The 22,755-nt window shown below is 42.9% G+C and overlaps 1 pseudogene; it reads right to left on the reverse strand.

Moving 5' to 3' along the window:
• Positions 1 to 6,609: 6,609 nt before the first annotated feature.
• Positions 6,610 to 22,313, reverse strand: LOC130405626 (solute carrier organic anion transporter family member 1C1-like; annotated as a pseudogene).
• Between the last annotated feature and the right edge of the window lie 442 nt (positions 22,314 to 22,755).

The following is a 22,755-nucleotide window of genomic DNA, read 5'->3' on the forward strand; positions in this document are numbered from 1 at the left end:
TAGACACAGACTGATGTCAGGCACCATCTTAACCACCAATAGAGTGCTTTGGTATCCCCTGCACACAATCAGAGACATAGACAAATGGAAACACACATCCCCCCCCTGCCCGCACACACATAGACACACAGACACACACACACACACACACACCGATCCAAACCCATGTCCACATGTATGCACACAACACACAGGAGTGGCTTTAGGTTATTTATAAAACACTTGAAATAGTTGGATTACTCTGTTCTGAACACAATGCTCGTATGGATAGGGGAAACTCACAATATCACTGGGGCCGGAGCTATGCACGGGCACAAGAAGGGAAACACAATCTCCCCTTCCAAAATATGCATTGCAGAACTCCAGGGCTTCACTGGCATAAACCAAAGAGATCAACTTTACTAGAACATATCTGTGCAAACAGAATACTTTTTTAATCGTACTACAAGACTACATATCGTGTTGCATAGTATTGTTTCCAAAATATGTAAACAATGCCTCTACACAGCATGTGGAACCATCTAGTATGAGTATGTTGATCGTTGTCTGCATATTCAAGTTCGCTTTAGTTCCATTGCACGATTGGTAATTACTCTCCCATCATTTATATCATTGTTCACACATCAACTAGTTCAATATTTCCCACCCCTCGCCTGCCCTGCTGTATTGTTATGGTGTTAACGAAGGGAATTTGACCGTGCACTGATCTCTCAGATCACCTCACAATTGACAGCTGCCTTGAACGGTGTTATCTCCAGTCTGGTGCAAAACCTGATTGGCACGCTCTTACACGTGAACAGCAGACCGCGCCTGTGGTTAGGATTAAGTGTATACATGAGAAGTTCACTTGAAGTATTCGGGCGCAGAACGCCGAGGTCACTCTGTGAATATTCCCCAGATGATAATGTTTCACATTGTGTTGACCCACTCAGGGCACTCTGCCGCCAATACCGGTCCCCGCAATAAACATGTTTGACCTACGAATTATCGTTGCCAAGGAGACAGACGATGAATATAGCATGGCTAGGTGTACAGCCATTTAAGAGAGACAGCTGTGTGGAATGGACTCTGAGCTGTTGTTATGCTTTGGTGGATCTGTGTGTGTGTGTGTGTGTGTGTGTGTTTCTCTGATAAACAAAAGGACAGTCAGCAGGGTTGCCCTTTAACTCAGAGGAGACTTTGCCAGTGTTTGTGTGTGTGAGTGTGTGTGTGTGTGTGCGCGTCTGTGTGTGTGTGTGTGTGTGTGTGTGTGTGTGTGTGTGTGTGTGTGTGTGTGTGTGTGTGTGTGTGTGTGTGTGTGTGTGTGTGTGTGTGTGTGTGTGTCTGTGTGTGTGTGTGTGTGTGTGTGTGTGTGTGTGTGTGTGTGTGTGTGTGTGTGTGTGTGTGTGTGCGTGCATGTGTGTGTGCAGTCTACCAATTTATCACTGCATCTCTTTCTATGTATATTACATTATTGGTCATTTCTTTTAGTACTCTTGATACAATATGACTGAGTCATATTTGTGTTCGATTATATTCTAATCAACATGAGTAGTGTTGAATTATGAATCCATTTGCATTCAAAGGCTTATTTGTCCATGCAACGTATGTGTTACATATCGGAGCTCTTCCATCACTATTTTCGATATGGAAGCAGGCACTCCAAGACCGTCCACCTCAACCCCTCTGATTTAGGTTCATAAGTATGTTGATGAAATCAGCAGGATTCTGGCCGTTGGCTACCAGATCTACATCTCAACTTTTTTGGTGTCTTGGGATACATTAGTGGAATGTTCAATTTACAACAGGGTAAGCTTATGTTTGCCTGGTAGAAATCTACAGCAATTGACAGATATGAGTCTAATAGATGTGTAAAAAAAAAAAGAAAGCAAAAATAACATTAAGCTCTATGGCCCATTTAAATCATTTCATTTAAATGAAAGGCCTATATTGTGTTCTTTATACAGAAGGTGCAACAAATGATGGATAGCAATTGGAAATGCATCATGGCCAGAGCTGAATAAGAACTGTTCTTTGTGAGCACACAGCTATGGGTTCTCCTCTCACCAGCTGTTGTTTTGCAGACCAAGCAACACGCTGTTAAAACTGGGTATTCCCACTGTCAGATCAGCTTGGGGTTTGCAATTACTATGATGACTGTGAACAGGTGAAGATCATGTCGCCCATGAAATGCCTGGATAAAAACACACGCACGCACACCCACCCACCGATCCATAGTCTAGTTCTTAACCGTAGCATCGATCATATCTATAGTACTAGTAGGCCTACCTTGTAGTTGAGATGGGCCAATTTGATAGTTTTTTTTTAACACTAAAATAAGAATGGAAGGTTTAACTACCATTCTTGCTATATAAATGCTATATAAATTTCATTTATTATTATTATTATTATTATTATTATTATTATTATTATTATTATTATTATTATTATTATTATTATTATTATTATTATTATTATTATTCTTAGCTGTGTCAGTGGCTCAGTCAGAAATACTATTTCGGTCTTTATTTAATATGTTTTTGTTTATATTTATGCATTTAATTGTTTGTCATGAATATTGAGTTCGCAAAATTAAGTAGGAACTGCGTTCGGCTCCACCGAACATTAGAGGGCGCAAACGACCGCATCGGTAAAAGGCCCACCGCAATAATCATTTCTAAACATTAAATAAATAAATAGCGTCTCGATCGCAGGTTGTTTACAAATTAAAAACAGAGGAAAAACTAATAAAAAATCGACCGTAACATGGGAAATCATTCACATAGCGTGGCTGGGGTCTGCCGCCCATTGATGCACGCCTAATTACACGTTTTTTTTCTACGTGAATATTAAGACCTCACCTTACGTGGCATCCTCAGCTCAGCGTTGCCCCCTTGCGCGGCTTTCTTAAATTACGCCATTATTTGTAATTTAAAGACAAAGCAACAGATGACTGACTACCGTTGATACTGATACAATAATTTAGCTTTGAAAGGAACAAATTATAACATAAATCAACTTAAAAAATTGAGGCAGATGTTGGTGTCCAATGTGTCAGTGGCTCAGTCATCTACTTGATGACACTGCTCCGTGGTGAAGACCTGTCCATCAGGCTGTGTTCCCCATGTAATCTTATATTGGTCAACGTTACGTTTTCCATCAGCTGTTGCTGGTAAACACAATGTTTTTTCTCTGTGCATCGCCCTACCATCACGAATCTATCCTTTATATGAATAAAAAATGACTGAGCACTTTAGTAGAGACAATGTCTTTTCAGGCCACTCTTTTGGAAGATCAATTAAGCACTTGTAGTCTGTGAAGCCATCTATTGTTATGGAGGTCGTTGCTACCTGTGTAGCAACCTACCTGTACTATAAGAAACACCAGCAACTGGTGTTTCTTAGCACAGGTAGGTTGCTAAGGTTTGAGAACAAGATTCAGGGCTGGGCTTTGTGTGATGATTTTGCAGTACATTCTTCTTCACTACCCTTCATGACAGTAGAGAGTCCATGATGTTTTGGGGTGGGAGCATATTAGGATTTCACAGTGAAGCATGAAGAACAGAGAATCACTATCTTGTTTTAAAATGCCTGCTTGTTGCTGGGTCATCAAGTCCTGCAGATCGGGTCATCTCATTCTTACTATCAGCGACCTGGACGAAACAGCGGCGATCAATTGAACAAGATGCAGATATAATGTTCTCTACCTGCCTTTAGTTTCATGGCGTTGTTGAGTCGAACTACAGGTGATCCAAACCGCTGGCCCTCGCCAATATGGGGAGAATCTTCAGATGGGCCGGATGTCGTCACAACACACGGTTCTTTGGATGAATCGTTCTATAGGGAATAAACTGATATTGATCAAACTCTTATTTAAATAAGCAAAAGCAGGATTTAATGAGTTGATAAACTATATGTTATTCCTGTGGATATGTAGTTACATGCTGTGAAGCAGTGTTACACCTCACTTCAGTGCTTATTCACTATCCACATCATGTAGTAACAATGCAATTAGGAGGTCATATGTATGTTAAGTTGTGTCTTAGCTTAGATTGTAAAAATACAAGTTCGCTGTTTCACGTACCTAGATTATGTTATGCAACAGGAGTTGTTACGCATACACACAGCAAACGTGTAACAAGCTACGTTAAAAGATTCACTTGTAAAACATGTAGAAATAGATCAAATTCCATGCCATGTTCTTATTATAAATGTGTAACAATAATTTCCTATAACTCACGGTGTATAGTTACAGGTTGCTCCATAATGTAAAAAGAGATTACTATCACAATATAACTCTTAACTTGATTATTATTAGATCGATTATTACATTACTTGTATGATTAATGAACAAGTACACTGTAATGTAGAGTATCGGTAGTCAGCAGTTCTAAATTTAAGCTTTTTGTCAGTTATCCAAACATAAAATGGGAAGCTGTGAGGAACTCCTGCCCTGAATACTACTACATGTTGAGAAAGCTTCAAAGTTCATTTTCCAAAACAATTGAGTCGCAAACACCAAAACTTGATTGGATTGTACATTTTATATTACATTCAAGAGGTATTTTTCAAAAATTTACAAAAATAATCCAATCAAAGGAACTACATACACTACTTATTTTACATGCAAGTCAGAACTGTCTAACATTACAGAGACATTGGCTTCTGCGATGACAGGGATTCTTTCTGACTTGTTGCTTCTCAACTGGCCATTTGTGACTTAAAATAAAGGTATCTATACAAAATACTCAGCCAAGACACATGAGGAGTTATATTCAACAATACGGCTAATGAATTGTGGGATGAAGCTTTAAAATAAATATACATATGTTGTTGGTATGCAGACGTTTTGTGTTCTATAAAGCAATGAACTTTACTTTCAGTAAACCTTTTAGTGAATTAATAATGAAGCTCTCTGTTGATAATACACCTGAGAATCGACATGGATCTTTCTTGTTCATGTAATTTGCCACAGGATGGCATTTTAAAATGACAACCACATAGAAACACAACCTACACACAAAAACAAGAAAATGTGACCATCCTTGTTAACATATACAGACATATGACACAACATGGCTTAAGATATGAAAATGTGTGAGGACTGACTGGAAAATGGATATGGTTGAGTGGAAGGTAAGTTTACATTTCGTTTTGTGAAAAGCACACTTGGTTCGGCAATACTTTTCACACTCACTGCGCTCTATGCCTGATTCCCCAACAACCATTGTGCAAGTACACTAATTCAATCATTTTCATGAAATAAACAGAAACAAAAAAAATATTTCTGCTCTCCATGGCCATTACACATAACATAAATATAACTACGCCACGCAAGACCATGTATCCATCTAAACAAAAATATCTGTTTCACATGAAAATATTTTTACAAAACCCTGATACATTTATTTTTTTCCTTGCTTTTTTTTGGAGCAACTTCAGCCTAAGCAGATCTTCAAGGGCTTTTACACAGTGGCATGGTCCAAAATTGCTGGACTGCAATTTGCAATTAGTTTTGTATGATTCTGTCCATGTCCGTTGTAGTGTTTACCTTTTACAAAACCATTATTCTCTAAAATATGTTCTTGTTAGACTGCTTTGTATAAATAACAGTACACATTATCATAATCAAAAGGGCACATCAAATTTTTTCTTGAAGGTCGTCAAAGTTTTGAGAGTAAAGTCTTATTTCAGAAAAATGAAACACAGTTTCATACAATTGTAGAAAAACACAGTCACAGTCCTTCTGTTAAATGTAATGTTATAAAACCTAAAGTGAAACGCTACTCCTATCAATAATATAGACATTTAACATCAACAAAAATACTTTGACCTAACAAATTACACATTTATTTAGAGTTAACAGTTTAGGACTTGAGGCACAATTCTCCAGACAACAACCGGCTATTATTGGCTAAGTTATTGCAAGACATGTTCAATTACACACATATCTTAACAATATGTTCAATCTTCACCCTTTGCCTATTTTCTCCCTGTAACCATTTAGTCAGCGCTGCTCACTATCAGACTTTTAGTTTAAACACATTTAAAACAAAAAGTTGCACCTTTTGTCGGTTGTCTTGTCTCGAGGGAGAAGGGCCATAGGAAGAAAACATACAAACACGGAAAACAAAAAGTGCTGGTGTTCAGAGCAAAAATGGTTTCGAGCAGTAAACCAATCAAATCTCTTCTCTCGTATCTATGATTGGGAAATGGTAATACATTTCAGTTATAAAGAGAAAAATAAACCCAACAAGAACGCCATTGACATATACTTGAGCCTTATAAAAAAAACATAAATATAACCCTCGGTTTCTCAAAACCTACTGTAGGTGCAGCGATCCATGGGGTGGCCCCTGTAGTAGTCTGTTCTTAGGAGATGATCAGTCACAGACTGGGATTCCCTGCACGTTGTTTTTGTATGATAACAGTTGTATATGTACACATGTGTGCGTGCGTGTGTGCGCGTGCGTCTGTGTCTGTATCTCTATGTGTGTTTGTGTGTGTGTGTGTGTGTGTGTGTGTGTGTGTGTGTGTGTGTGTGTGTGTGTGTGTGTGTCAGAGGGACAGAGGGAGGGAAAGAGAGTGATAGGTAGAGTATGCATAAGTGGCGTCAGTATGGAGTGAGACGTCACAGACGCGTCTCCCGGTCCCTGCTGTGGTGCTCGGCCGTTGGCTGCGACCCCTCCGTGTCACGGACCACCGGCTCACGGACCGACTTCGTCTCAGGGACCACCGCCGCCTCAGGGACCACCGCCGCCTCACGGTCTGCCGTCTCGTCCTTCCCCAGCGCCTCCATCTCCGCCCCACCGTTGGCCAGCGCCCCCCGGACGGCGTTCCTCTGCTCCCTCCTCACCTGCTGCCGGAGCAGGAGGAACCCCGGGATGCACACCAGGAAGGAGGCGGAGCGCAGGCTCAGCGTCAGGCCCAGGTAGGCCGTCCTGCAGGGGGGGGTCACAGATGGGCGGCAGAAGCTCAGGAGGTAAAGCGGGTTGGCTGGCAACCGCAAGGTTGGTAAGTGGATCCCCGGCTCCTCCTAGCTGAGTGTCGAGGTGTCCCTGAGCAAGACGCCTCACCCTGACTGCTCCCGACGAGCTGGCTGTCCCCTTGCGTGGCTGACACCGCTGTCGGTGTGTGAATATGTGCATGAATGGGGGAATACTAGGCAATATTGTAAAGCGCTTTGGATAAAAATGCAATATAAATGCATTCTATTTACCATTTAGCATTGGACACGCAGAGGGACGGTACAACACACAGCTGAAGATGTGCTTCTGGTGGTCTCATTGGTGAATGAATGTATTGCGTTCGCTTCAGAAGACATTGAAAGAAATGTCTATGAAAGACTTGACAATGACAGTTTTATTTATTCAAAAGCTAGTTAGTGAAACTCGACACGTGTGGGCAGAAACCTCATTGTCAACTTTGTATAGCCTTTAACAAAGAAATTAAACCAAGACCTTATTACACTTAACGGAACGCTTACACAATACCTTATATCATATTCTGTCCGGTCTAAACATTAGTTTGGATTATAGAAAATATATTGTCTAACTATATACTAGTCACTACAAATGTTACGTGAATAAAATCATCATCGAATTCACCATGTACACAACACAATTACAGCTTGTACAGTTGGTCTTCCATAAATGAATAAGTAAAATATTTGAAACCTATCTGTATCAGTAGCAAGTGCACTGAACATGTGTATTGATCAGGTTAACTAATGCATCCAATCAGATGAGGGGTGTACCTGTAGGCAGCAGTGTTGTAGATCCTGCAGGCCCCAATTCCACCACACCTCTTCTGACCCCACTTCAGACACGTCGTGTCAATGATGGCCCCGAAGTAGATGGGGGCTGGGATGCCGGCTGTTAGGGGATCAAATTTAAACAATCTGGGTGGCTGCATTGTTCCAGGTGGTTATACATTTATTTACAAATCATGGCAAAATAGTGCCACCCATTGTTGACCTAAAGGAGTTATAAGAGCATTATCAAATTGCTATGCATATCCCGTTGCCCACTCATTGATTTGAGTTTGGCTTTAGTGTGTGATAATCTGCATATAGTTTAACAAAACGTCAGTAAATGTAAGAAATACATCCTTAAATGGGAGTAGAACGGTGATTTCAATGTTCCAACTTACCTAGGGTTCTTGTGGCTAGGGCATGGAAACCCAAGGCTAAAGACTTGAGCTGTGGTTCAATGCACCTGCATGACAAAATGCATATTAAATATGAAAATGAACAAATATGCAATATAGGCAGGTTAAATAACATGTTAACTTGATCTCTGCTCATAACACAAACATTGTATTATAAAAAAGAATCTGAAGAATAAACCACAAATCAACACATTTCTTCAGGTCAGGTTGAAATGATTAGAGCATTTCCAAGCATTTCCAGTCTCAACGATGCATTACCTCTTTTAAAAGCAGCAGGATACATGCACAGGGCTGACAGGAGAATGTGAGGCTTGTTAATTCAGTGTCATGTGTTCTGTGTGCCCTATAGGCTGTGGGTCATGAGGCCTGTCGACACAGACCCAACATTCAGAGGCTGAATAGTAACTCATCTATAATGGCTCTACTTTTGCATGGTTTTCTCACAAGATATCTCTGACATTTCACTTTAATTGCCATTGAGTTACAAAATTTCATGGCCAAGTCAAAGAGCACGGGGGATATCCACATGCGTATCTCTTGTCAATGAGCATAACTGTTCTTTTAATGACCTTCATGTTTAGCCTGATATAATCTGATTAACATAGATTATCCGTTCCCATAAATGAAGGGGGAAAAGATGAGAAAGAAAAGAAAACAAGCATTGGCAATAACGTTTTGCATAGGGGGCCACTGTTTTCCAGAAACCTGTGTGTGTGTGTGTGTGTGTGTGTGTGTGTGTGTGTGTGTGTGTGTGTGTGTGTGTGTGTGTGTGTGTGTGTGTGTGTGTGTGTGTGTGTGTGTGTGTGTGTGTGTGTGTGTGTGTGTGTGTGTGCGTGTGCGTGTGTGTGTGCAGCACACATGTCTTGAATGCAGATGCAATGAGAGAGGCAGAGAATACACATTTATTCATAAAAGATGCATTGATCTGCCAAAAGGTTTGTCCTGGTTAATCAACGAGATCACGTCATCGCACGACTCCCTACGTTCAGAGGCTCTGTTCTGGACGTTCACCACACTGCCATATGCTGCTGCTTGGACTGACAATTATCTCTTGCCAGCACTTGTTGTCCAACTGAAAAGGTTCTGACATGGCGTGTTCCTGCTTTGATGTGACCTCAGGCGCCTTCCCATTAATAATACAGCTGGAGCTTGGCCTGTTGTAGAAGGGTGAGCGTTTCGATAAGGATGTAGGAGCTTTTCCATTTTGTATTGCAGCGACTACTAAGCAGTTTAAATGGCTTTCATGGACTGCTTAAACGACTGGATCAACCGCTCCTCAAGCCCATTTGGCAGGATGGTTAGGCACAGAGGTGGTATGCTTGATGCCAATTTGCCGGATGAAAGATGAGGATTCCTCGGGTGTAAATCGGCGGCCGTTTCAGGTAAATCTGTACTTTCAAAGACCGTCCAGAGGACTTCAACAGTTTTCGTTGATGTGGCATTTTTCACTATGAAGACCTCTAGCCACTTTGAATACGCATCAATCACCAAGTGGAACATTCAATCCAGAAAAGGCACTGCATAGTCTACGTTGAATCCTCTGTCTGGTGATCAATACCTGGCCACCATATGCAGCTTCTAGCTCACTACGCCTATGTGTCCCTCATGGGGTGCTTCAAGCACTTCAGAGTACAGCGTGGGCGGTCCTACAACCCTGGTGGCCCACGTGATGCTCCCATGACACAGATAGTTTCTCAGGTCGACCGAAGTACTCCAACTGTGTTTTTAGGTAGCAGGCCACCCTGCACCATCGTTTTTTTCTCGACCAGTCTCTTGATTGTTTTTTCGTACTGATGCCAGGCAAGTTCTCCTTCTCAGTCAGGGGGGAACATCTCAGGCGGATCCTCGAATATGGAGTTTTCCTTTGGCTCACATGGCAGTGGTGGGAGTTCAACAGCATTTCCATGCTGTGTTGTTCCTTTGTACCATATCATGTGGTCCTGGGCGCCTAAGAACAATGCCCATCTCTGTGAGCATGCTGCAGTCATAGCCGGGATCGATCTTCTCTCTCTTTCTTCTCCTTTCTTGAATGTCAGGTCACAGCCTTTGGTTCTCTCTTCCAGGTGACCTTCGCTTGAACCAAGTCATTCTTTTGATGTCAACTGACAAAAAAGCAATCTCGGCCAGCTCCTGTCCACACTCTGTTAGCTCTGCTTCAAGATTAGAAAGATGGGAGCATGGCCCATCAAATTAACATCATCCAAATAGTCCTAGGTGCCTGGAATTCACTGTAGGATCTGATCTTTAGCTTGCTGCCTAACAATACTAACCATATATAATATATATGACTCAGATCTGACATTATATATTATTTAACTACTGTCTGACATTATGTATCATATATCAGCTAGTTTCTGACATTATACATTATGTATTGAACTTATATCTGACCTTATGAGCAGCATGTAACCGGGGGTCCCACCCAGAGATATGATGAAGGAGGTGATGACGGACAGAGCCAGGAAGTACGGGAACATCCGGTCACAGTCCTCTCTGTCGAGGCACTGGCCCGTCCTGGCTGTTAGGTTACCAGCAGAACCAACGCAGCTACACTGAGCGAAGACCTGAGGGGCGCACACACACACACACACACACATACACACACACACACACACACACACACACACACACACACACACACGCACACGCACACGCACACGCACACGCACACACACGTACGTTTATTAAAATACCTGCTTAAAGTCTCCCTAGGGTGTAGACCCTGGTATATTTGTAAACCATAATCCCCCTTAATGCATAGTAATTGTGTAGAATAAATAAATAAAATATTTATGTTTGGATCAATTGCGAATTTCCTATTGTTATTGATTTACTATATTATTTAATATATACTGTCTCCAGTAGCTTTGTTATGCATCGGCTCCGTTCCTCATTAGCGTTCAAAGAAAGAGACCACATAACTTATTGATAGTCGCATGTAAAGGAAGCTGGGCTGAGCTACATCTGAGAACTCCATTGAAGGATTAAACCTGAGCTGGAATTTGATGTGAATAACATACAAATGTGAAAGATAGATGAGTTCGATAGAGATAGTTGGTTCAAATCTTCTGCTTCAAGCTTGTTTTACAAGCCCCCTGATGAGTTACAACGCCAAATGCAACAGGAGGGCTCTGGGACTTATTTCGCTGTGCTGGAGTCTGTGGCTTTAAAGGTAATCGCGTTATCTCCTATTAGACCATTTTTTTTTTTTGAACATATTTTTGAGGATGTCGACACAAAGTATGACGTTGATGTATTTCATGGATTAGAAATAAAAATCTTCAATGATGATTATGATGTCAATAACATATATTAATTGATCATTGGTGCTCCAAAACAAGTAAAAACACATAAGAGGCTTGGGATTTCGGCAAAATGACACATGACTGTAACATAATTCACACATTCATACCAACAGGCCACATATGCCCTTGCCAATTAAAAGAGGCTTCTTTCTCATGCTAAGGAGGGATCCGGAGCCTAGGGAGGCGTCCAGCTCATACTGGAGGCCATTCATCATGTGTAAATTCTAGAGATACAAGTGGTCAAGATGTTTGAGAGACCCAGATGCTCAATGCCACAAGAACAAGTGTAATTCCCGTACATAGCCATAAACCAAGTTGCAATGCCAACACATAGTGGCAAGGGACAGCATAAAGACACGTACGGGTATCCAGGGGGCGGGGGTTCAGCACCATGCTTAGCCAATCAGAGCACATAACTGAGTCCACGCCTGCCCAGTAGATGAGTCACAAAACTTAGCCCAGGGGTCTAGAACGCTCCAGGTAACGCATCTTTCAGATGCCCTACTAAGTGTATCGCCACGCGGGCCCATACAATTCCCCTCCTTTTGCTTCATAGAGACTAGGCCAAAACTTTACCAAATAAAGTGAGGTAAAGCGATCCTGACTAGGCAGACTTTTTCCAAAAGAACACGGCAAGACCAACATCCGTCAAAAGAGAGAACCTCAGCGGTCCTTAAAGCTACAGCTCTACAGAGGAAAGCCTTGGGGGAGGGGAGGGGGGGGGTACTGCTTACAGTGTTGCTCCCAGAGCCATCGGAGCGGGTGCAGCCGGCCAGACAGGGGGACACGTACGTGATGCCGTCCTCCCCACACACCGGGTCCCAGTCGTTGGCTGAACACACGCAGTCCGAGTTGCACGCTGTGAACGCCGAGGGCTTATCGAAGAGCAGCACGTCCATCCTGGGAGCACAGAGAGACGGAGAAGGCAGAGGGAGGATTTACAGACACAGTTACGAAATTATGATCTCTATGTGTGCACATGATGAAGTGGGCATGTGTCTCCCCCGTTTCATCTCACCCGTCGTAAGGCACAGTCACCCCGGCCACCTTGGCGTTCTCGCAGCTCATGGCGAAGAAGAACAAAGAGAGGAAGTAGCCAATCAGAGAGGTGCTGAAGGCAAACTTGGCCGCGCCCATCAGGCTCAGCTTCAGCTTCTTCATGCACAGCCCCCCGGAGAACATGCCCAGTGCCACCGCCGGGATGTTGACCACGCCTGCAGGTCACACAGCGGAGGCAACACGGCCCGGGTCAATACCCAGGTTATTACCCAAGTTAATACCCAGGTTAATACCCAGGTTAATACCCAGGTTAATACCCAGGTTAATACCCAGGTTAATACTCAGGTTAACACCCAGGGGCCGGTTGCACCAACTGGGCGTAAGCCTGGTCGTAACTACGCCTGGTCGTAACTTGGCGTTCTAAGTCCAACCTAACCGTTACGCCGGTTGCACCAACTGGGCTTAGCGTTCTTTTCACTAAGACCAGGCGTAAATCCTACGCCTGGTCAGGGGCAGGCGTAGAGTTGAAATTCCAGGCTGTTTCTATAGCAATTGCAGCCAATCCAATGCAGCTTTACCACCATCCTTGCACCGCTTCGCTAAACTGCATTTCAAAGCACAGCCGGAGATATGATCAGTGTTCACAGATCGACTGCCTGTCGGGAAGATATCGCTGGCCGATTAGTCCGTTCTCAACTTATAATCAGTTGTGAATGTTGTTTTAACTATGTTTATATGTTTTATAAAGGCCGACACATTAAACAAATCTCTCCTACAGAACCATTCCCGTCTAAATGCCTGCTCGTCGTAAACCAGACATTACAAATACATATTTTAATTATATTCGTTTGCAGTGTTTTATTGCTAGGCATTAACACAATTGATGAATGACAATGAGTGAACGAATGAATTATTTATTTCGGTGTCCAACAGCATGTCAAGTAAAATAGTAAACAGCTGTTGTCAAGAGGTATCCTAGCAACGCGGTGATATGCGCATACCATGGAACATTCACATGGCCGCGCATGGCTAAGACCGGGCGTAGTTAAGACCAGGCGTAAGTCCCGTTGGTGCAACCGGCGTTAGTTCCATTCTAACGCCAGGTCGTAACTAAGACCTACTTAGCAGTTACGACCAGTCTTAGTTACGCCCAGTTGGTGCAACCGGCCCCAGGTTAATACTCAGGTTAATACTGAGGTTAATACTCAGGTTAATACTGAGGTTAATACTCAGGTTAATACCCAGGTTATAATAGTTGTATTGATTTACAATTATTTTATTGCCTCCGCCAGAGGAAATAGTCAGATTGGGAATAGTGTCCATGACAACGGCCTGTTATAAAAAGAAGAGGTCTGCCATACAGAGATAACAGCTGAATTCCGTAATTAACTAATAACAACAAATAATAAAGTACTAGTAAAAGTATAAATAAAGTACTATAGGTTTAACAACCTACCCATGAGGAAGTTGGCCTTGGAGGCTGACTGCCCGAAGTGCTGCTCGATGTACTTGGGCTTGTAGGTCACCATGCCGATGAGGGAGTTGAGCTGGATGATGGTAACACACAGGTAGATCAGGTAAATGGGGTTCCCAGCAAGATCCGCAGGGTCGGGATGAAATCTGTAGAGGGAACACCGCTGTTAGAAACACACTGCAGGCCTCAGATTTCGAGGACTCAGGGTCTTTAAATCTATAATGAGTATTGTTAATGTTGTATATTATAAGTTGCATTATTATTGATATTTATTATTTATAATTTATTTAGTTTTTCATTGTTTTTAATAAGATATTTGTATTGTGAACTTTATACCCGACTGCTATACTGGAGAGCTTTTTATAAAACAAAGATATAATGACAGCAGTTAAATATGCTAACATCTACTACTAATGCCTCGCATGTCAAAATAAAATGTCCTTAAATGTAAGGTTACCATAAGTACATTTCACTCCACCGTCCTAGGAGGATAATTATAGGAAGAGGAGGAATCACTTTGTCTTCATTAACGCTGGCATTATACAGAGGGAAATGAATCCACTGTCAGAAAACTGTTCTAGACGCAACAATACTCATCATGAGGAGACACACCTCAAAGGGGTGAGGAGATACGCTTGTTCAAATGTGAGCTTTTTCAGGCAATTGCTATAGCGACACTATAGTATTATTACAACAATAAAAAATACAATAAATACAGTACAAAATACCAAACGTTCTAAAACCTCTGTACTCTGGCCATCTCCAGGAACCCCGTGGGCTCGTCTGCGGGGTACTTGTTCTCCAGCAGAGGGGAGTCTTTGATGAAGCTGGTCTGCTCCGGGGTGCAGCGCCCTGCGCCCTTCTGCCCGATGGGCAGGGAGCGGGGCAGGAACCAGAAGGGGAACGGCCGACAGCAGGGTCAGAGCCCCGGCTATGAGGTAGCCCAGCCACCAGGCCCCCACCAGCGGGAGTCTGAGGGCCCGATGGAGATGGTCTCTGGACAGGGACAGAGGGGGCGCTTTGTGAATATGTACACTGTTTTCTGCATTGAAATGGGAGCAACTTTTTTTTGGTGATTTATTTTTGTAATTTTTTTTATGCTTTTATATTAGAGTGAGATAGATAAGAAGGTATGGGAGATAGAGGGGAGGACATGCAGCAAAGGACCACGGGCAGGATTCGAACCACCTGGCACATGCTCTACCCGATGAGCCACCAGGGTGCCCCGATATGGAAGCAATTTTTTCCAGGTCACATTTAGCTAGTAAGTATATGCTTTTATCGGAAGCGACTTACATTGAATTCAGATACATGTGGTTTAATGAACAGGTTAGGTTAAGGGGTTAGGTGGCCTGCTCAAGAATACAGAGAGGTAGGCAGTGGATATGGGGATCGAACCCAGTTACTTTCATTGGGGAGTTGAATACGCTCACCATTATATTTCATTATCTTAGTGGCCAACAATGAAGGTCAATCTAGCATCATGTATGCTAGCCAGAATATATCTTGGATATCGCTTCGCAAATATCATGCGAGATACCCTGTTAGAAATTTCCTGAAAAGCTTTCTCGTAAGCCAAAGGTAAGGTAAAAGTATCTGTATAGGCACTCACCCAGGTTACAAATCCAATGTCCACGTAGATTTTGGCGCACATGGACCCCAACAGGTAACCAACACGGGGCCCACGACCGAGATGGTTTGCACACAGCCTGGGGTATCCATAACACAACAAAGAACACAAATAAATTAAGAAATACATGAAGAAAGCCGATGTGTGCGTACATGCAGCATGGTGATATAAAATCACTTAAGGTGAATCTCCACACAGTATTCATTTATAAAGGTGAGATTATAAGTAAATGAACACATACATAACACAAGTTATGTATTAAATGGCCATTTCCCCAACAGGCAAACATGTAGGTCAGACCTTTTTGCATATTAATTATAATACATCCACCGTACAGATTACAAGATGCGGTCCTAGCAGCTGCAGCTAGATCGTCCATCCCAGTCCGAACAAATCGACAGACAACAGACTACAGTTCTCTTATTTTACCGTGACTGGATAAAAAGTGGTAGACCAAATGTGTAACAAGTTTAATTGAATTGTATCCTATTTTGTACATTACATCCATCAAGGTTGATCCATGCTTGAGCTCCTCACACAAATACAACACCCGATACAAACCGGGGAAAAATCAATACTTCCAACACCCCCAGGAGCAATCATCACCTCAACAAGTCTGAACTAACCAAGTGACCCTAACAGCAGGACAAATGTAAAAATACAACTGTTACAAGTAGTGTTTGTGCTTCTCTTACCCGACATCAGAGCAGGTTTTCCTGCTGGCAAAGTCGTCTATGTAAGAGATCCCTAGAGGCTGGACAGGAGTCCTCTCCTATCCTCGCAGGACGTTTCCCAGCAGCACGTATATCCACATGGACATGTTGGATTCTCCTTCACATCTGGTACCAACACAGGAACGCACTGCAGTTGGCCATTGATCTTAACACACCTCATATGTTTGTGTGAGTGCGGGTTTGCACGGGTGTATATGTGTATATGAGTGTGTGTGTGTGTGTGTGTGTGTATATGATTGTGTGTGTGGGTGTGTGTGTGTGTGTGTGTGTGTGTATATGAGTGTGTGTGTTTGGGTGTGTGTGTGTGTGTGTGTATGAGTGTGTGTGTGTGTGTGTGTGTGTGTGTGTGTGTGTGTTGTGTGTGTTTCTATGTGTGTGTTGCTGATGGGTGTGTGTGTGTGTGTGTGTGTGTGTGTGTGTGCGTGCGTGCGCATGTGTGTGTGTGTGTGTGTGCGTGTGTGTGTTGTGGCAACCCGTCTCTGGCAGAGGGCCCCTGGAGGCCAAGGGGGCAGGTTGTGGAGGCGGTGTACCACCGATTCTCAACAGATGGCGCCAGTAAGAACATTGGTGCCAATCATTAAAATGCGGAGCACCTGAGGAGCAGGTGGGGAAGCATGCTTTAAAAAGCATGCTTCCACACTCAGGGCACTTCCACACTCAGGGCACATTCAGGGCTCTCCTGGTTCGCGTGTGCGGAGAGACCAGTCTCGTGGGTGATGTGATTCCACCCGGAGGAACAAGACTGTCGATTCCTCCCAAGCTGAGTTTTGTTTGCTTTGGTAGATATATGATTTATTGAATAAAAGTGCCATTTTGGCTCTAGGTAATCTCCAGTTCGTGTGCTTATTGGAAGGAGGTGGCTCACTCACCAAGCCGGGTTGCCACTGTGTGTGTTCGTGTGTGTGTGTGTGTGTGTGTGTGTGTGTGTGTGTGTGTGTGTGTGTGTGTGTGTGTGTGTGTACTTGTGTTGGGCACGCCGGGCAGGATGCTGCCTTGGGCCGCGATGGCGGCTGAATTTTTTGGGCAGGGAGCCGGGCTGTCGGTGGAGTTGATCTCCCAGCGCACCGACGTTTCAAACTCATAGCTGCACACACAAAGTTAGCACGGCCTTGTTAGGTGGTTCAGCAGATTCAGATATTCACATGAGCCAATATTTAGCCTTCATGGCCACATTCATAGAACGAATGTCAACAAATAAGTCAAATCACAAAACAAACTGAAAACATGCCCTGAGAGACCTTCCTCAGTTGAAGTGTGTTCAACAGAATAAGGGTATCGCATCATAAGCGTGTCTGCCTTCTCGCACTTAGCTCACTCGGCCGATGATGAAGTGAGGGCAGGGCAAATGATGAAGGTGCCATAGACATCAGCAGACTAGCCAATGGGCGATGATCTTTGGGCCGGATGGAGCTTGGCTCCAAAGTAGCTGACAAACGCAATCACCAACAGGTTAGCCCTTGAAGGAAGGAGCATGACAGATGAAATGCGATTGATTGTCGGCTTACGTGGACACATGCAAAGAAATCCAAGAAAAAACCTTCCTTGATTATTTATGAATGTTGTTTTTTGTGTGAATCTAATAATTCCATTACGAGCCATTCAAATGCAATTGGTGAAATGTGACAGGTATGCTGTTCTTTTGCTGTTCGTAGAATTTATTACTGCACAGAGTGAAATAATTATGCCAGGACAATGTATAGCACATTTCTATTGTGAGGTAGACGCTAGCGAATTGAAGTGAGAATGAAAAAAAATACATATTTAAGAAGGTTTAACATAGCCTCAAACCTTGAAAATATACTGCCGTAACAACTTCACATGAACCATGGTTGGAGAGTGTGCTATTCATTTATAAAAAAATTATATATATTTTTTTATAATTCATAATTTTGCAACTAATTGTAGACCAAGTGTGAAACCCTTTAAAAGAAAATACTAGTTGGTTTTTGTGTGTTTCTGTGTGTGTAAGGGCATCTAAAAGTGTTTATTTAGGTTGTGCCTGCATTTCTGCAGTTGAGGATTAGCTCATGTAATGTAAAACACTTGTGGATACAATCACTTGATTGAGTAGACAGTATTTCAAAAGGCAAACAGACATAAAATATATTCACAAAAAAAGCAGCAAAGAAGACTAAGAAGAAAGGGGGTAAAACAAACCAATACGGCAAAGAAGACTACTGTAGCGACTACGTGGAAGAAACGATAAAGGGGGATGAGAAGATGAGGTTGGGCTTGCTTCCTTGTTTGACACACTACCAAAAAAGACTCGCTGGGAACCCGGAAAAAATATGTTCCACTTACATTGATTACTGAATAGTATCTACTTCTTAGAATAATATAATGATAATAATAATAATAATACATTTAAATTTAGAGACGCCTTTCAAGACACCCAAGGTCACCTTACAGATAAGCACAAAGTCTAATCAAATCAAAGTAATTACAGCGATCAAATGTTGCGATCAAAAGCATGATGCGATCAAATTTCCGTTGCGGTCACAAAAAGTATGGCGACCCTTTCAACCTCTCTTTCGCCATACAGGCCAACACGTGAATGGGTTAAACGTGTGCTTAATAGTAGTTGAGTATCACCACCCATATCCACGGGTCCCAGCTCTCAAGCACATCGCAATCACTAAGAATGTACATAACAAATCCAAACTAATAAAAATATCACAAATATCAATCATGACAAACCTTATAATATTTCAAATATAACAATGAACTCATTCCTTGGCTCCTACACTAAACTAAATGCCCATAGTGCAATAGAACCAACTAGGAGACCAATTAGTGGACAACACATGAGGAATAGACAAAAACCATGTTTGTTCCAGGCTTGAAGTTGAAAGTTTAGGGGACAGAGACAGAGAATGAACCGGAGGAATCCTACACCAAAGCCGCGACAGAACATGACAAAGAAAGGATCCAGATAAAGGAAAGATGAAAGACCAGAAAGAAAGGAAGAAAGCCCGTGAAATAATAGGAAGATAGAGTAAAACATTTACACATCAAAGAGGTTTATCATTATTTATTGAACCCTGCTATCTCGCTGATGCGTGACCTTAGAGATTAGCAACCTCCACAGCAATCCGCCGAGCCTTTCCTTTCGCCGCTTTCATCTCCTTTATCCCCCCCCCCCCCCAACACACTTCTCCGTCTTTTATGCTTCCCTCCAAGCATTTTTCTGTATACCAATGAGACGTCCTATGTAAACACGGCCCTGTTGCCGAACCACACTAAGAGCTAAAGTATCCATGCAGGGAGAGAACGATGGAGTTTTAAATGTTGGAGAGCCACACACACAGACACACAGGAACAGATACAAGAGAGGAGAGGGGGGGGGGGGGGGGGGAGAAGGAGAATAGAGAGAGACCCCAGAAGGTGTTTTCACTACTGTAATGTTTTAGCTGTAAAGGTCCCCATTATGCTCAAGCGGACACAATACTGCCTAACTCTCTGAAGCAAAGTAAGGTAATCAGTGAATTTCAATGGTACTCCGGAGACACATGCGTAAACTGAATTAGCATTCATGTGTTCCTCACTGATTATCTCCTTAGATAACCCACAAATGGATCACTTACTTCAGTAACAAAAAGGTTTACAGAAAAGGTTTGCATTATTAGGCCTACTTGCTGTAGGGGTCGGGTAAAAAATCTATCATAGGCAGCCCTTAAACCAATTATTTAGCACAGAGGAAGGATAGCTACAAACTATAGTTCTGCAATACAAGTAAAGCTTACACTAGGCGAATTGGTAATGATTTCCTTTGGAGCTTTATGTTATTTTTGTAATGCCCTACATAGTGGGAAGATAGAGGCAGTGGTTGTCCTGGCCTGACTCAAGGGGAGCTATTTGCTTTCCCTGTGGAATTAGAGTCCAATAACACAGTACTCATCTTCATGTTTTTTTCAGCTCCTCGGCCTTAGTCTTAACATCAACACAAAAAAGTGTATAATGACGTTTGATAAAAAGACTGTATTTCCGTTGTGTTTACATTCAGCTGCTGGGTTGGTTCCCATTTTCGGCTCCCAAACTAGGGCGTGAATGCTTTATTTGTCCTCAAGCAAGTTTGCTGAAAATTATAGCATAAATCATTTATCAATCTCCATGGCAAGTCATGGGTTACCTGTAACCGTGACCCAATTTTCCCTCCGGGCTCATTTAAAGTACATCTGATTCGTGTTATTCTCTGCGTATGTCAAGCCGAGCTAAGAATTTTGAGGGGGAAACGACAGCAGTGGTATATCAATCAACTCCTAGACAGGACTCCTACACTTTTGATCGCACAGCAAATCTATTCAACACAGCCATAAGGACTGGCACGCTAACAGCTTATTCACTGGAACAGGATCATGTCATTTTATCAGCCAACATTAGCAAGAGCGTTAGGGGAAATATCTCATGAAAACAACCACCACCTACACATTGTTCACAAAAGTGTAGCATCTCCTTCTTTCTCTCCATCTCTCTCTCGCACACATGCATACACACACACACACACACACACACACACACACACACACACACACACACACACACACACACACACACACACACACACACACACACACACACACACATACACAGACACACACTCTCACACACACACACACACACACCCACACACACACACACACATCCGTCTCCCTTGTGCTCCTGGAAGCCTTTATATTAACTACCTTGAAAACCTCAGATGTGTTACGTAATACAGGACGCCACTGGGGGGGCACGCCCGTGACACGGGGGCCACAAGCAGAGCGCCGGAGAACCGCGGCGAGGGGTGGGCCGCGGGCTTACTCACCGACCTCAAAGCTCCCGTCGATGACGCCGATCAGGTAGCTGGGTATGTCGAAGCGTCTCTCCAACTGGGTTATTGTGCTCTTCATGTAGCTCCCCGACAGAGACTTGGAGAAGTAGGCGAAGGACAAGGCCCCCAGAAACATCTGCAGGTAACAGAGAGAGAGAGGGAGAGAGAGAGGGGTAGAAAGAGGATAGAAGGATAGAGAGAGAGGGACGAAAAGAGGGAGAGATAGAGGGAGAGAGAGAGGGAGAGAGAAAGAGAGAGGGAGAGAGAGAGAGAGGGAGAGAGAGAGAGAGAGAGAGAGAGAGAGAGAGAGAGAGAGAGAGAGAGAGAGAGAGAGATTAATTGATTAAAGAAAGAAAGAATTAATAAGAAAATGAGGAAAGAACATAAGCATAAATACATATGCAAATATTACATCTCTTCATTTGCCAAAAAGCGACGCTTACTCACAGCCATTGGTAAATATGTATACACTATGTATGCAAAGAGCAAAGAGAGTTGTTGTTATTCCAACAGAGCGCATTCATGCTGCTCTCCTCACATGGGGATGGTATCACAACAACCTCTCAGTTCTGATTACTATGTCAAATGCATGGGAAACGTTTTTTTAACATTCAACTTTCTTGAATGGCTGGATTTGTGATGAATGAGACAAGTGTTGTTATCCGGTTGGGTTCAACTGTCATTTGATCACAAGCATGGATTTAAGAAAATCTTGGACTGTCACCTTGTCCACTGAACTCAGGAGGACAGTTCTGCCCCTACAGCTCTGATTAGTTTACCCTGCCTGTTATACAGTGTCTTCTATTTCCCACAGAAAGAGATAACTGGGAAAACGTTCAGATGAGATCGTTTTTTGCACAGGGTTAGAGACACTTTTTAAAACTCCTTGAACAAACAGACCATTGGCAGTAAATTTAGAGGGCAAGCCCAATGTACCATTTATGTAGGTCTCTGATTGTAACCAACGAAGAGCAAACATTGTATGGGAACGCACAAGACCAAAACAAAGCCAACCAACTTCAAAACTCTCAAACCTTCCCAATGGTTTAACCTTGCTTGGTGTCTGCAGGGGTTACATGCACACACACACACACACACACACACACACACACACATACAAAGTGGGCTTTCATCATTTGCAACGTTTCATGTCCTACCTTAAGGCTGGAGCAAGGGGACGAGCCTGCGTCTCTACTCGGGGCGTTAGATCTTCCATTCTCCCCCAAGCGGCCCTGTTCCGCTCCCACCGCCATCCTCCACAAATAGCAGGCGCTCTTCTTGGCCCCAGTCTCACCAGTAATGTAATTTCTGGGTCTTGATGCATGCAGTCCTGTGATGGATAATTGAGGCATGTGATGTGACCCACTTCTCATCCTTAGCACAACAACTGAAGTGTCTTTTTGGCAGGAAGGAGAGGAAACGCACATTCAAACACAGACTGTTACTCCTGTCAAGACGTTATAATGCCTCACTACTAGTAGTGTAGAAACTGTGCTAGTGTGTTAGGGTTAGGTACGTTTTCACAACTTTTTACCAAACATTATTTTCTCAATTATTTTGGAGATTGAAACACTGTGCATCATAAGCTATTCAGAAAATTGCTAGATTAGTTCCGAAAAATAATAAATGGTCTTGTATCTCTCCTCTGACAGCTAC

This window comes from Gadus chalcogrammus, chromosome 16 (assembly GCF_026213295.1).
Source record: "Gadus chalcogrammus isolate NIFS_2021 chromosome 16, NIFS_Gcha_1.0, whole genome shotgun sequence".
NCBI lineage: Eukaryota > Metazoa > Chordata > Actinopteri > Gadiformes > Gadidae > Gadus > Gadus chalcogrammus.